Source organism: Psammomys obesus, unplaced genomic scaffold (assembly GCF_907164565.1).
Source record: "Psammomys obesus unplaced genomic scaffold, mPsaObe1.curated_primary_1811, whole genome shotgun sequence".
Classification (NCBI taxonomy): Eukaryota; Metazoa; Chordata; class Mammalia; order Rodentia; family Muridae; genus Psammomys; species Psammomys obesus.
This window is the reverse complement of record NW_026596069.1, coordinates 4,779,282-4,793,631: the sequence shown is the minus strand read 5'-3', so window position 1 is coordinate 4,793,631 and position 14,350 is coordinate 4,779,282. Positions and strand designations below refer to the sequence as shown.

Below are 14,350 nucleotides of genomic sequence, written 5' to 3'. Positions count from 1 at the left end.
GTAAGGTGAAATCTCAGGGTTGTTTTGATTTGCATTTCCCTAATGGCTAATGAGAAGAAGCAGACACACCAAAAAGGAGTAGACAGCTGGAAATAATCAAACTCAGGGCACGTAATTTCTTAACTGAAGTTCCCTCTTCCAAAGTGACTCTAGTTTGTGTCAGTTTAAAAAAAAAAAAAAAAAAAAAAAAAAAAACCAGAACAGAACATGAGTTTAAATCTAATTTTTCTAACTATATTTGCATGTTCACTCTGAGTACCAACTGATATTTCAGTCTTGAACTATTAAATATCCACAGATCGTGCCTTGAAGAGCATTGCTCCTGGCCTTCCAGCAATGTTTCTACACAGAGAACCTGCACTCAGGAAGACCAATGACCTTGATCTCCATGATGCTAGAAACCAGAGCAGTGATCTCCTGTATCCTGTCAACAATGTCTGGACACATGGTGGTGCCTCCAGACAGCACTGTGTTAGCACAGAGGTCTCTGTGGATGTTACCGTCATACTTCATGATGGAATTGACTGTGGTTTCATGGATGCTGCATGATTCAGGAAGGGAAGCTGGAAGACAGCCTCAGGGCGCTGGAACTACTCATTACCAACGGTGATAATGTGGCTTCCAGCAGCTCATAGCTCCTCTCTTGAGAGGAAAGGGATGCAGCGGGGCCATTTTTAGAATGAAGTCCAGGGCAACATAGCACAGCTTCTCCTTGATGCCATTCACAATTTGCTGCTTGGTAGTGTTGAAGCTGGAGTCCGGCTCAGTGAGGATCTTCATGAGGTAGTCTGTCAGGTCCAGGGGTAGTTGGGTCCAGATGCAGGATGAGTTGAGGAGAGTGTAGCCCTTGATGATGGGTAGAGTAAAGATGATTCCTTCTCCACGGGCCATCACAATACCAGTGGCTCAACCAGAGGCGCACAGGGTCAGCACAGCCTGGATGTCTGCAAACACAGCAGGGGTGTTGAAGGTCTTAAACATGATTTGGGCCATCCTTTCACGTTGGCCCTGGTACTCACAGGGGCCTCAGTGAACAGCAATGGGATGCTCCTCAGGGGCTACACTCCAATCATTGTAGAAGGTGTGGTGCCAGATATTCTCCATGTCATCCCAGTTGGTGACAATCCCATGTTTGATGGGATGATTCTCTTGCTTTGGGCCTCTTCTCCTACGTAGTTCTTCTAACCCATGCCCACCATCAATGCCCTGGTGCCTCCCATAGCCCACAACGGAAGGAAAGATGGTCCCAAGAGCATCATTGCCCACAAAGCCGGCTTTGCATTTGCTGGAGCCATTGTAGACAAGGGGCACAGGGGTGTAGTGGGTGTGGACTTACAGCAAAAAGCTGCCAGGAGGTCATCAGTCCTCAGCTCACTCTTAACCATATATAACGGATCTCTGAGTTCAAGGCCAGCCTGGTCTACAGTGTAAGTTCCAGGACAGCAAGGGCTTCCCAGAGAAACCCTGTCCTGAAAAAACAAAAATAAAAGCAAAAAAATTAACATTTTAAACTGAATATATTACTACCTTTGATTTTGTAGTAAATATGTAGAATTAAATGTGAGTTTATTTTAAAGGCATAAAAATGTTAATGTAGCTGCTTCACCTCCTTCGGGTGGGGGCGGGGAAGCCTGGGCTAATAGCCCTTTTCTGTTTGCCAATTGCAGTTCCTCGGACTGTTTCCTCTGTCTCACCAATGCCTTTCACGGCTGAAACCTCGATCAGAATACTTCTGATCGGCCTCTTAGCCAACCGCCCTTTGACTTTGAGATTTGGAGGCAGAAGTTAAAGCTAGGCGAACAGGAGGCAGCAAAGATCCAGTCAAGTCAGAGAATACCACCCACCTTAAGCATGAAGCCAAGGAGACCAAAGAGTCTGTCAAGGGGACCATCATTTTAACGTGATCAGTTTCTGAACGAAAGCACTTAACCCTCTGCCCTTCGTTGCTTCTCTGCATGTGTCTGTACACGCTCAACCTCCAGCTTTTTCTGGAGCAGGAACCATCAGGAGAGGTTGATCCAGTCAGCGAATTAACAACAAACTCTGATCGTTGCATTATCGACACCTTACACTGGGTCTGGCAATGACATGGAAGGCAGCGTTTGAGAGACCCGCTCTCCACACCCACAGATGAGTTGTACGCTGTCAAAGTGCGAGAATGTGTGAGTATGAGAGCGTCTGCGTTTGTGAACGTACAGAAGAGAAGGGGGAGAGTTGTCCACGTAGACAGTTCCCCGCTAAGGCTCGGAAATACCTGAGTTCCATCATTTTAAAATGTCACGTTAGTCATGATGTAAGTAGGTTCATATTCAGGACAAGGGCATCTGTGAGGCAAAGGTCTCTGGAGCCGGGTCGGGGTCTGTCTGCTAGGAAAAAGGGCCACGCCCACTTCCGTGAGGGAACCTGCTTCTCTCCTAATAAATCCTGGGTGGCCATGTCTCTTTCTTTTTTTTTTTTTTTTTTTTTTTTCTCTCACTGAACACACCCAAGTGGTTTCTTCCCTGCAATGAGAAGTTTAATTTGGAGCCAAGAGACTGTAAAACACAAGGATTTACAACAAATTACTTCTTTGTTTTGGTTATTTTGAGAGTACCTATCTTTCAGCCGCTGGGCAAATTACCTGCTCTTAAGGCTTCTCAGAGCAATTGTGCTCTCACGCAGACAGGATTTCACCTTTTTTCCCCCTCTCCTCGGCTCACTCTTCAGATCAGCTGAGGGTAGTGTGCATTTACTTCTTTTCAAAGTCAGCCACGAGTGTGACCTGAGGCCTGACTCTCAGCCTCTATGGCTCTCTTCTGCGTTAGCAGAGCAAGAGGACATCAAGAGTCCCTGCAGACGTGTGACCCCGAGAACAGAACCCTGTGTCAGGAAATGGATGGAATTCGAGGCATACTGCATCCCAGGCCTGAGAAGAGAGAGAGAGATTCTGCGGTATCTCAGAACAGCGTTCATTGTTTACCATATAAGAAAAGGATAAGAAAGAATCGCTTGTTGTGTTTATTCTACATGATACAAACAAGGAAAACCTTCACGAGCCTGAAGAGTCAGTTGTCGAAAAGACGTGGGGAAAGAGCAACGATACCTACTTTTAAAACCGGGGGTGAGAAATAGTGGACCCAGCTGACAGAGACCACACTGGAAGTTCTAAAATTGTATTTAGATTTTTATGAACAGTGATTTTCTCAGTCTCGTTCCTCCTTGGTGTCACATGGCTTATCACGCTCAGTCATTCACTACAGCTAAGAGAACACGGACAGTCTGTTCTCTCCAACAAGCGCCCTCCCACTCCTGGCTATTGGTCTGACGCCTTCTCTGGATTTTATGTTTTAAAGTCAGACTCTCAACAAAATCTTCTCTTAGGTTCTTTCAAAAACCTTGGAGAAGTCACTTTTCCGAGATCCTATTTCTACATCTCCAAAATTAGCAAGTGGAAGTAAGCCCTGACAACATCTCTATTTCCGGTTCTTGACTTCCGTAAGTGCTCCAATACCGATCCCTGCCTTGGCAATCTCTGCCTCACCACATTGTGCATACACACTTCAATCAAGACATGTTTCTGCAACACACGCTGTCACTGCAAAATCCACTACTGAACTATGAACATAGTTTAATTTTTGTTCCATTTGTCATGAATGTTTAAGGTCCCAAATGTTTCTACAACAAATAAATAACCTGTGATAAAGGTTTTAAAAGATATAACAATGTGTGAAACACACAGCTGAATATTTTGCTTACCTGAAAAGTACAGATATAAAGAAAAATATTCGCCTCTAATACCTTTGAAAAGCAAATTCATAATTTTATTTCCACACAACTTGGACTATCAAATAATCAAAGTAAGGAAGAATCCATGAGGTGAAGCTCTTAATAAGCATCAGGAATAATTAATGAACAATTTCCTGTTTATAAATAACAGTCATTAAAAATAATCAGGATTTTTTTTTTTTTGGTTCTGTTGCTCTCCTTGTGGAGTTCCTGTCCACTCCAGATCTTACTGTTTCCCACTTCTTTCCTAAGATTCCCTGCACTCTGTCCAAAGGTTGCCCATAAGTCTTAGCATCTGCATTGATAGTCTGCAGGACAGAGCCTTTCAGAGGTCCTCTGTGTCAGGTTCCTGGCTTGTTCCTACTTTTCTCCTTCTTCTGATTCCATCCTCTTTGCCTTTCTGGATAGGAATTGAGCATTTTAGCAAAATCTGAGCACAGGGGTCTTTCCTGAGACTGATACTCCAACCAAGGACTATGCATGGAGATAACCTAAGACCCCTGCACAGATGTAGCCCATGACAGTTCAGTATCCAAGTGGGTTCCATTGTAATAGGAACAGGGACTGTCTCTGACTTGAACTGATTGGCCTGCTCTTTAATTACCTCCCCCTGAGGAGGAAGCAGCATTACCAGGCCACAGAAGAAGACAATGCAGCCACTCCTGATAAGACCTAATTGACTAGGATCAGAAGGAAGGAAAAGAAGACCTCCCCTATCAGTGGACTTGGGGAGGGGCATGCATGCAGAAGGTGGAGGAAGGGAGGGATTGGGACAGGAGGAGGGAGGGAACCACAAGGGGGATACAAAGTGAATAAAGTATAATTAATAAAGAATTTTTTAAAAGTGAAAAAAAATGAAAATAAAAAAATAAAATCATCAGGATTTGTCAGCCTTTCCATAGAACAATTAACCAAGTTTATGCCTATGAACTAGTAACCAAGTGAAAACCTCTGAAGAATGAGGAACAGATTGAAAAAAAAAAAAAAAAACATGGAAGCTGGGTCAACATGCAACTGGCAGGGCTGCCTTACGTGAAATTTATGACTTGAAGGGGAGTTTGCTGAATGGCTTCCTTCATTTGTTTTAAAGCTAATGTTTGCTGTATCCATTGCCTAGATTATTTTTTTTTTAGAATTTTTAAATTTTAATTAAATTATAATTTACACCATTTCTCCCCTTCCCTTTTGTCTTTCCGACCGACCTTACATCTTCTCCCCTCCAACCCATCCCATTTCTCCCCATTGCATTTTATTTCACAGAACAAGAAACTATCCATGAAAAAATATTAGTAGATGTGTCTGGTAGCTCCCTTCTGTAATTTCAGCATTTGGGAGGTAGAATCAGGCAGACTGCCACAAGTTTGAGGCTAACCTAGGCTGCAGAGTATTATCCAGCCTCAAAAAAAGCAAAGGAGAAAGCAAGAGGGTAAGAATAAGAAATTGCACACTTGACATCAATACACATCCTCTCTCTACCTCCTACACTTTCCCTCTTTCCAGAAGCTCTTGCCCAGCTGTTCAGTGCCTCAGGCCACTTACAAACCAGAATACCAGGCCACTGTTCGCCTGTTTTTTAAGCAGAATTGAAAATTCTTCCATTCTGAGCAACTAATTGTTTAAAACCCCAATCCCATTATTCATCTAGAAATAAAAGAACTCTACTCAATCACTAAGGCATGCACGAATCTTTAGAATTTATAAAGCACCTGATCAGAATAATTTAAATGCAACCTTATTCCTTTGAAGTTATACATTATTATTCTAATCTCTTACAGAACTGGAAGAAACGTTTCAAAGCTCTGTGTGAGCCACTGTCAGTGAGCCAATTAGTAGAAAGGGATGATTTCAACTGTTTTTTAAATATGTTTTTAATTTGAATAGAATTATATCACTTTCCCCTTTCCTTTTTTCATACCATCCCCTCCCTGGTAACCCCTTCCAAACCTTCCCAAGCACATTCCTCAAACTAATAGCCTTTCTTTGTTTGATTACTATTACATGATAAAGATCTTCAATTCAAAAATCCAAGGTTTCATTGAAGGACTTTATTGTCCTAACCCAGGCCCATCAGACATGACACGCTTCAGCTGGAGCCCTCAGTATTGCTGCTGCTGCTGCTGCTGCTGCTGCTGCTGCTGCTGCTGCTGCTGCTGCTGCTGCTGTTTACTCATTTATGATCAACTGTCACCTTCATAATCAGGAAAGTGTAAAACGTACATAAAAAAGCTCTTGGCCAGATTTCTGCTTCTGTGTCACCACACGACCATCAGTGGATGTTCAGAGTTCATGAAATTCTGCACGATGGTGGTCATCTTGTCTGAGAGGCACTAGGTGCCCTGAACACAAGAACTAATGTCAAAATCAACTCACTTAGTATTTTTAGTAACAAGTATTATTCCTCTTTCCCTTTATGTTGCTTAGGAGAATTTCCAGTTGTTTATTTCCATTTTGCTTATTGATCTCTTTTTCTGGAATCCTTTCTTTCTACAAGCAACCTAAAATTTCCCTAATTTTGTTTACATTGATCCTGCTCATAAACCAATGAAGAATTTTGCCAGAACTTGCTAAGATCAAATGTCCTCCATTGGTCTCCAAGCTTTTTGCTTCCCAGCCAACAGTCGAAACACACACGAGGGTATATGCCATTTTTGTCTTCTAATGCTCATAATTCCTAGACAGCATGCAAATGAAACTCATAATACATAGAATGAATACACAGCCACAGACACGGTAGATACCACATTCATTTGAAGAAAGCCTTGCTGCCTGCTTAGCTCATGACGGGATGACGTCAGCTCCAAATATCTCATTTTCTTGAATTCAGATCTTCTTTGCTTCTCGTGGGCTGCCCTGGCCATTGTTTCTGACTAAGAAGAATATAAAGATGAATAGGTGCCTGTAAATATGAATAGGCCAATGGCAGGAGACAAGTCTGGATGAGTAACTCTGCCCCAGTACTGCACGTCAGTGTGAACTGCGTGACAGCACAACCTGCGTCACAACTCCACATCTTTCCTTTGCTTGTTTCTGCCTCCTCCTTTCCTTCCCAGGGGAGTCCCCATATCTTACAACCTTGTTCTGTTATGCCCAGTTTGCGAACCCCAAAAGACCGGGAATAAATAGACTCTACTGTAAAAATACATGAGGTTTTTTAATTGTATTCGCGTTTGAAGGCGGGACGCAAACCTCCTGTGGAAACAAGAGAGGAATGAGGCCCCGAGGTCTAGGGGTACAGAGTTTTTAAGGGGGGAAAAAAAAGCAAGCAGTGACATACATACTTCGGCATTATGTGATTGGGTAAGGGAAATTGACTTTTGAAATGATTGGTCCACTTTACGCACCAAGACTACAAACAGTTCTGGCCTGATCTTATGGGCCAGTTTCCTAGCAACTGTATAATTAGAGGGCAGGAAAAGAATGCAGTAAGTCTGGATCTTCCCCTCAGGGCGTTACTGGACATGTCTCTACCCAGCTAGCCTTAGTTCAGGCCTATGCTTTAAACTTTAAAATAATAGGCACTGATTTTTAATCTTTTGGTATCTCAGTTCTAATTTGGCATCTAGGCATCAGGGACTCACCATGGTCCAAAACACTGCTCTGTAAAGATGGTTTTAAAAGAGCGAGTAATAAGACACCACATTTCCAAAGGCAAGCTGTGGGGAGTCTTGCATTTTATAGTCTACTCTCTTGAAGCCCGATTTTGGCATTGTATTCTATGTGCTAACTTTGCAGATTAGAATTAAATCAAATGTCTCTAGTGTTAGCTTATTGATTAATTTAATTCAAAAGAGTTTCTCTTTACGAATGTAGCTTCTGACATTCCTATGAGACACAATAACACAGCAAACTATGTGTTCCTTGGCTTGTGTCATCTTTCTATCCTCTCTACCAGTAAGATACTTCGATTTCTTACCTTCCAATTTGTATCCCCTTAACCTCTTTCAGTTGTCTTATTGCTCTAGCTAGAACTTCAAGTACTATATTGAAGAGGTATGGAGAGAGTGGACAGCCTGGTTCCTCATTTTAGTGGAATTGCTTTGAGAGTCTCTCCATTTAAATTTATGTTGGCTGTAAGCTGGCTGGAAATTGTCTTTATTATGGTTACATATGTCCCTTGTAGTCCTGATCTCTCCAGGATTTTTATCATGAAGGGGTGTTGAATTTTGTCAAAGACTTTTCAGCATCTAATGAGGTGATCATGTGGCTTTTGTTTCTTTTTTTTTTGTTCATATGGTTGACAAATTTTAATACATTGAACCATCTCTGCATCTCTGGGATGAAGCCTACTTGATCATGGTGGATGACCTTTTTGATGTGTTCTTGAATTCAGTTTGTATTTTATTGAGTATTTTTGCATCTTTGTTAATGAGGAAAATTGGCCTAATTCTCATCATTTGTTGAGTCTTTTGTGGTTTAGGTATCACAGTAACTGTGGCCTCATAAACTGAATTTGGCAGCTTTCCTTTTGTTACTATTTTGTAGAATGATTTGAGGAGTATTGTCATTAACTCTTCATTGAAAATCGGGTAGAATTGTTCACTAAAACTGTTGTTTTGTTTTTTGGTTTTTTGGTTTTTTTGGTTGAGAGACTGATTCTATTTCACTAGGAACTATAAGTCTATTTAAATTGTTTATCTGTTCTTCAGTTAACTTTTATAAGAGGTTCCTAGTGAGAAAATTATCCATTTCTTTTAAATTGTTCAATTTGGTGAAGTACAAGTAATATGTCCTAATGATTCTCCGGATTTCCTCAGTGTCTGATCTTATGTCCCCTTTTTCATTTCTGACTTTATTAAATAATTTGAATATTCTCTCCCCTTCTTTAATTAGTTTTGATAAGAGTTTGTTTGTCTTGTTGATTTTCTCAAAGAACCAACTCTTTGTGTCATTGGTTCTTTGTACTGTTCTTTTTGTTTCTATTTTATTAATTATTTCTTGCCATCCATTCCTCTTGGTAGTGCTTACTTCTTATTGTTCTAGAGCTTTCACTATTTTATTTGTGGCTATTGTGAAGGGTGTTGTTTTCCTAATTTCTTTTTTCAACTCGTTTGTCATTTGTATACAGAAAGGTTACAGATATACTTTTTTTAGTTAATTTTTTATCCAGCCACTTTTCTGAAAGTGTTTATCAGCTGTAGGAGTTCTGGTAGAATATGGGTATCGCTTATATAGAATATTATATCATCTGTGAATAGCAATATTTTGACTTCTTCCTTTATAATTTTTATCCCCTTGATCTCCTTTAGCTGTCTTATTAATCTATCTAGCTAGAACTTCAAGTACTATATTGAAGAGATATGGTGACAGTGAGCCTCTTGTCTTGTCTGTGATTTTAGTGGAATTGCTTTGAATTTCTCACCATTTAATTTGATGTTGACTATCAGTTTGCTGTATATTGCCTTTATTATGTTTAGGTATCCCTGATCTCTCTAAGATTTTTAATATGAAAAGGTATTGAATTTTTTTCAAAGACTTTTGCTGCATCTAATGATATTACCATGTGGGTTTTTTCTTTCAGTTTGTTTATATGGTGGATTATGTTGATGAATTTTCATATGTAGAACCATCCCAACATCCTTACAATGCCGCCTACTTGATCATGGTGGGTGATGAATTTGATGTGTTCATGGATTCAGTTGTTGAGTATTCTATTGAGTATTTTTGCACCAATGTTCATAAGGAAGATTGGTCTGAAATTTTCTTTCATTATTGAGTTTGTGTGGTTTAGGTATCAGGGTGACTGGCTTCATAGAATGAGTTCAGTAAACTGACATTCAACCAAGGACCATGTATGGATATAACCTAGAACCTCTGCTCGGATGTAGCCTGTGGTAGCTCAGTAACCAATTGGTTTCCCATAGTGAGGGGAACAAGGACTATTTCTAACAGGAACTTAATGACTGGCTCTTTGGCCTCCCCACCCCCCAAGGGAGGAGCAGTCCTGTTAGGCCACAGAGGAGGGCTTTGCAGCCAGTCCTGAAGATACCTGATAAAACAGGATCAGATGAATGGGGAGGAGGCCCCCCCTCTATCAGTGGACTTGGAAAGGGGCACGGTGAAGATGAGGGAGGGAGTGGGGATTGGGAGGGAATGAGGGAGCAGGACATGGCTGGGATACAGAGTTAATAAAATGTAACTGATAAGAAAAAAAACAAAATTAAATTTAAAAAAAGTAAAAAAAAAAAAAAAGAATGAGTTCAGTAATGTTCCTTCTGTTTCTATTTTGTGAAATAGTTTGAAAAGTATTGGTATTAGCTTTTCTTTGAAGGTCTGGTAGAATTCTGTGCTAAAAACAACCTGGCCTTGGGGGTTTTTAATTTTTTAAAATTTATTTAGTGGTTTTGTTTTTTTGTTGTTGTTGTTGTTTTTTGGTTGTTTTGTTTTGTCGGGAGACTTTTGATAACTTCTTCTATTTTCTTTAAACTGCTTATATGACCTTGATTTAACTTTGGTAAGTGAAATCTATCATTGATTTCCTTAAGATTTTCTAATGTTCTGGAGTACAAGCTTTTAAAGTAAGGCCTAATGATTCTTTTGGTTTCCTTGGTGTCTGTTGTTATGGCTCCCTTTTCATTTCTGATTTTGTTAATTTGGATACTGTCTCTCTGCTTTTTAGTTAATTTGGCTAGTGGTTTGTCTATCTGATTGGTTTTCTGAAAGAACCAGCTCTTGGTTTCATTGATTCTCTGGGTTTTTCTCTTTGTTTCTAAGTTACTGGTTTCATCCCTGAGTTTCCTGTTCTCTGCATTTCTTATTTCAATGCAAGGCTATCTCAGGGTTGTCTGACAAATGCATTTTATGCTTCTACTTTTTCTGTCAAGGCCTCCATGAGTTTTTCAATTCTTCTTCTTCCTTGCCCCTAGTTTTGTGAACTGATTATGATGCTAACCTTTCTTCCCATGCTATGTCCATATTTTGTCTAAAGTTTCTCCCCTGTGTTTCTAACAATTATACATGGATGGCATGTGCTCAGCATCTTAACTTATGCTGCTTTTGTCTGTGTGCAATTTTTCAAGCATATGTGCCTACAGTATGTGTTCCCTAAGGTCAGGTGCTGTGACTTTTAATTCTTATAAGTGAATTAAAAGTGTCGTGGGAAACTGAGATTCTTAAGATAAAGTGACAACAGCCAAACTTTAGACAGAGTTCAGGGAGTTTTATGGGAGGCAGGAAGGGGATAGAAGAACCCAGAAGGGACAGGAACTCCACAAGGAGAACAACAAAGCCAACAACTCTGAGCCCAGGGGGCCTGCAGAGACTGACGCATCAACGAAGGACCATGCATGGACAGACCTAGATACCCTGCTCAGATGTAGCCAAAAGACAGCTCAGTCTCCATGTGGGTATCCTAGTAAGGGGGGCAGGGCCTATCTCTAACATGGACTTCGTTGCCTGCTCTTTGAGCACTTCCCCTTGGTGGATCGGCCTTGCCAAGTCACAGAGGAAGAGGATGCAGGCAGTCCTGATGAGACTTGGTAGGCTAGGGTCCTATGGTACAGGAGGGCTCCCCTTTTCTGTGGACTAGGAGAGGGGAATGGAGAGAAGTAGAAGAGAGGGTGGCATTGGGAGGAGACAAGGGAGGGGGCTACAATCAGGATATAAAATGAATAGATTATAAAAATAAAATTAAAAAAGATAAAGTGACAAGTGTATGTGTCACCAAACACCACAGATATTAAAATAATTTGTTCCCTAACCCTTTAAAAGAATCTGTTATGATGGAAGGAAAGGAGGTCCTCCCCTATCAGTGGACTTGGAAAGGGGAAGGGAGGAGATGAGGGAGGGATGGTTGGGATTGGGAGGGAATGAGGGATAGGGCTATGGCTGGGGTACAAAGTAAATAACCTGTGATAACTATTAAAAAAATAAAAATTATTATTAAAAAAAGTGAACATTGCTTAGAGTGACTTGGCCTATCAGAGAGAGATGTAGATCTAAAAGGATGACGTAAACGCATACTTTATTTCTGTAAGATTTCATCTAAACTTTCAGTAAGTATAATTCAATGTCTGCTACAGATATAAAAAAAAGAATTTGTTATTTACAGTTTTGCTGTGGTTTTGTATTTTCACAAAAATTTTGGTAATGAGACTGGCGTTGCTTTACTTGTAAATGAAACATAAGTGTCAATGAAAATGGTGATTTTTTTTTCACAAAATTCCACTCACACCTCAATATTTATATATATATTTGATATATTGTCAAGCAATTTTTATATGATCCTGTTTATGTTTTGACAGCAAACTTAAAATGTACATGCTGGTACATATGTACTTCTCAAAACATACTTGTTGATTGATTTTATTTTATGCTGTTTTTAAATTATTTCTTTGAAATTATACTCTCTTTTCCCTTATCTCCTTTCAAACCCTCTCATAAACCCACCCCCTCTTTTCTTCAAATCCACGGCCTCTTTTTGTTTTTACTAATTGCAGACATATATGTATATATGTGTGTATATTTATGTATACATATATATATTCTTAAATATAACTGTTCAGTCCATATAATGATACCTGTAGGTACAATTTCAGAGCTAATTGTTTGGCACTGGGTAAAGCCAACTCTTTTTTTTTTCTTTTTTTTTTAATTTTTTATTAATTACACTCTATTCATTTTGTATCCCCCCATAAGCCCCTCCCTCCCCTTTCTGCATGCATGCCACTCCCCAAGTCCACTGATAGGGGAGGTTCTCTTCTTCTTTCTGATCTTAGTCTATCAGTTCTCATCAAAAGTGGCTGCATTGTCCTCTACTGTGGCCTGATAAGGCTGCTCCCCCCTCAGGGGGAAGTGATCAACGAGCAGGCCAATCAGATTATGTCAGAGGCAGTCCCTCTTCCCATTACTATGTAACCCACTTGGACACTGAACTGCCATGGACTACACCTGTGAAAGCCAACTCTTGTGTTCCCAGCTCTCCTCATTTGCTGGTAGTTCTTTCTGTAGGGTAATGTGGTTTTTAGATTAGATTTTTTTTTTTTTTATGTTTTGGTTTGTTGGGTGTTTTTTTTTTTTTTCAGTTCTCTATGTGAGATGTATAGAAAACAGATTTTTTTTTTCTTCTGTTCTGTGGGTTTCCTCTTTATTTTCTAGTGTGTATCTATTTCTTCAGAGCTTTTTGGGGGTGTTATTTTTTTTTGGATGGTTGGTTGGTTTAGGGGGGATTGTTTTGTTTTGTGTTTTGGTTGTTTTGGTTTTTGGGTTTTTTGAGACAGGGTTTCTCTGTGCAGCCTTGACTCTCCTGGACTCACTTTGTAGACCAGTCTGGCCTCAAACTCACAGATATTTGCCTGCCTCTGCCTCCCCAAGTTCTGGGATTACAGTGTGCCACTGTGCCCTGCTTCTTCAGAGTGTTTAAGTTTTTTTTGCATAGGTCCTTTACTTCTTTGGTAAGGTAAATTTCTAGATATTTATATTTTAGGTCATTGTGAACTGGAACAGGAGTATGCCCATGAACTCCTTCTCCTTATGCACACACAGACGTATCTACACATATGTGTGTACATGTATCCTACTGATCGTTGCTAGTTGGTTCTGTATTCTGCAACATTGCTGAATTTGTTTACTGTTTCTAGAAGTTTTCTGGCAGAATTGTTTGGATCTCAAATTTATAGTATCATGTCATCTGCAAATAGGGATGGTGTGATGGTGTGACCTTCTTCTTTCCCTATTTGTCTCCTTAATTTCCTTATCGTGCCTTATTGCTCCAGCTAGTATTTTCAGCACAATGTTGAAAAGTGGTGGAGATAGTGGACATACCTGTCTTGTTCCTGAACTCAGGAGGATTGCTTAAAGCTTTTCTCCCCTTATGATGTTGGTTGTAAGCTTCTTGTGAGTAGCTTTAATTGTGTTGAAGTATATGTTCCCTTTAGCCCTACATTCTAAGTAAGTTTTATCATGAAAGTATGATGGGTTTTGTCAGAGACTTTTTCTGCATCTATTGAGAGGATTGTTTGACTTTTGTCTTCAGGTCCATTTATTTGGTGTACTGTGTGGCCCTGGCTGTCCCAGGACTCACCCTGTAGACCAGGCTGGCCTTTACTACATTTATTAACTTGCTTATGTTGACCTGTCCATGCATTCAGTGGTAATGCCAAGTTGATCATGGTGTAAAATCTCTTTTGATGTATGTCTGGATTGTGTTTGCAAGTGTTGAGTATTTTTGAGTCGGTCTTAATCAGGGATGTGTGTGTGTGTGTGTGTGTGTGTGTGTGTGTGTGTGTGTGTGTCTTTACACACACACACACACACACACAGTTGTGTGTTTGGATATGAGAATTATACTGGTTTCCTAGAAGATGTTTTCCTCCTGTTTCTTTCTTCCTTTCTTTTAATAGTTTAAGATGGACAGCTTGTAGATCGTTGAATATCTAGTAGAATTTTGTTGTGAATCCATCTGGTCTTGGGCATTTTTTAGCTAGAAAGCTTTTTCTTACTATTTTAATCTCCTCATTTGTTTTGGGTCTGTTTAGAATGTTGACTTCTTGGTTTAGTGATGGTGGTTTGGCTGAATCTAAAAAGGTATCCATATCTTTTAGCTTTCCGGTTTAATGAAGTATAGGGTTTTTTTATTCATTCATTCATT

General features: G+C 40.0%; 1 pseudogene; it reads right to left on the bottom strand.

Moving 5' to 3' along the window:
* Positions 1 to 299: 299 nt before the first annotated feature.
* LOC129690142 (actin, cytoplasmic type 5-like) lies at positions 300 to 13,871 on the bottom strand (annotated as a pseudogene).
* Positions 13,872 to 14,350: the final 479 nt, after the last annotated feature.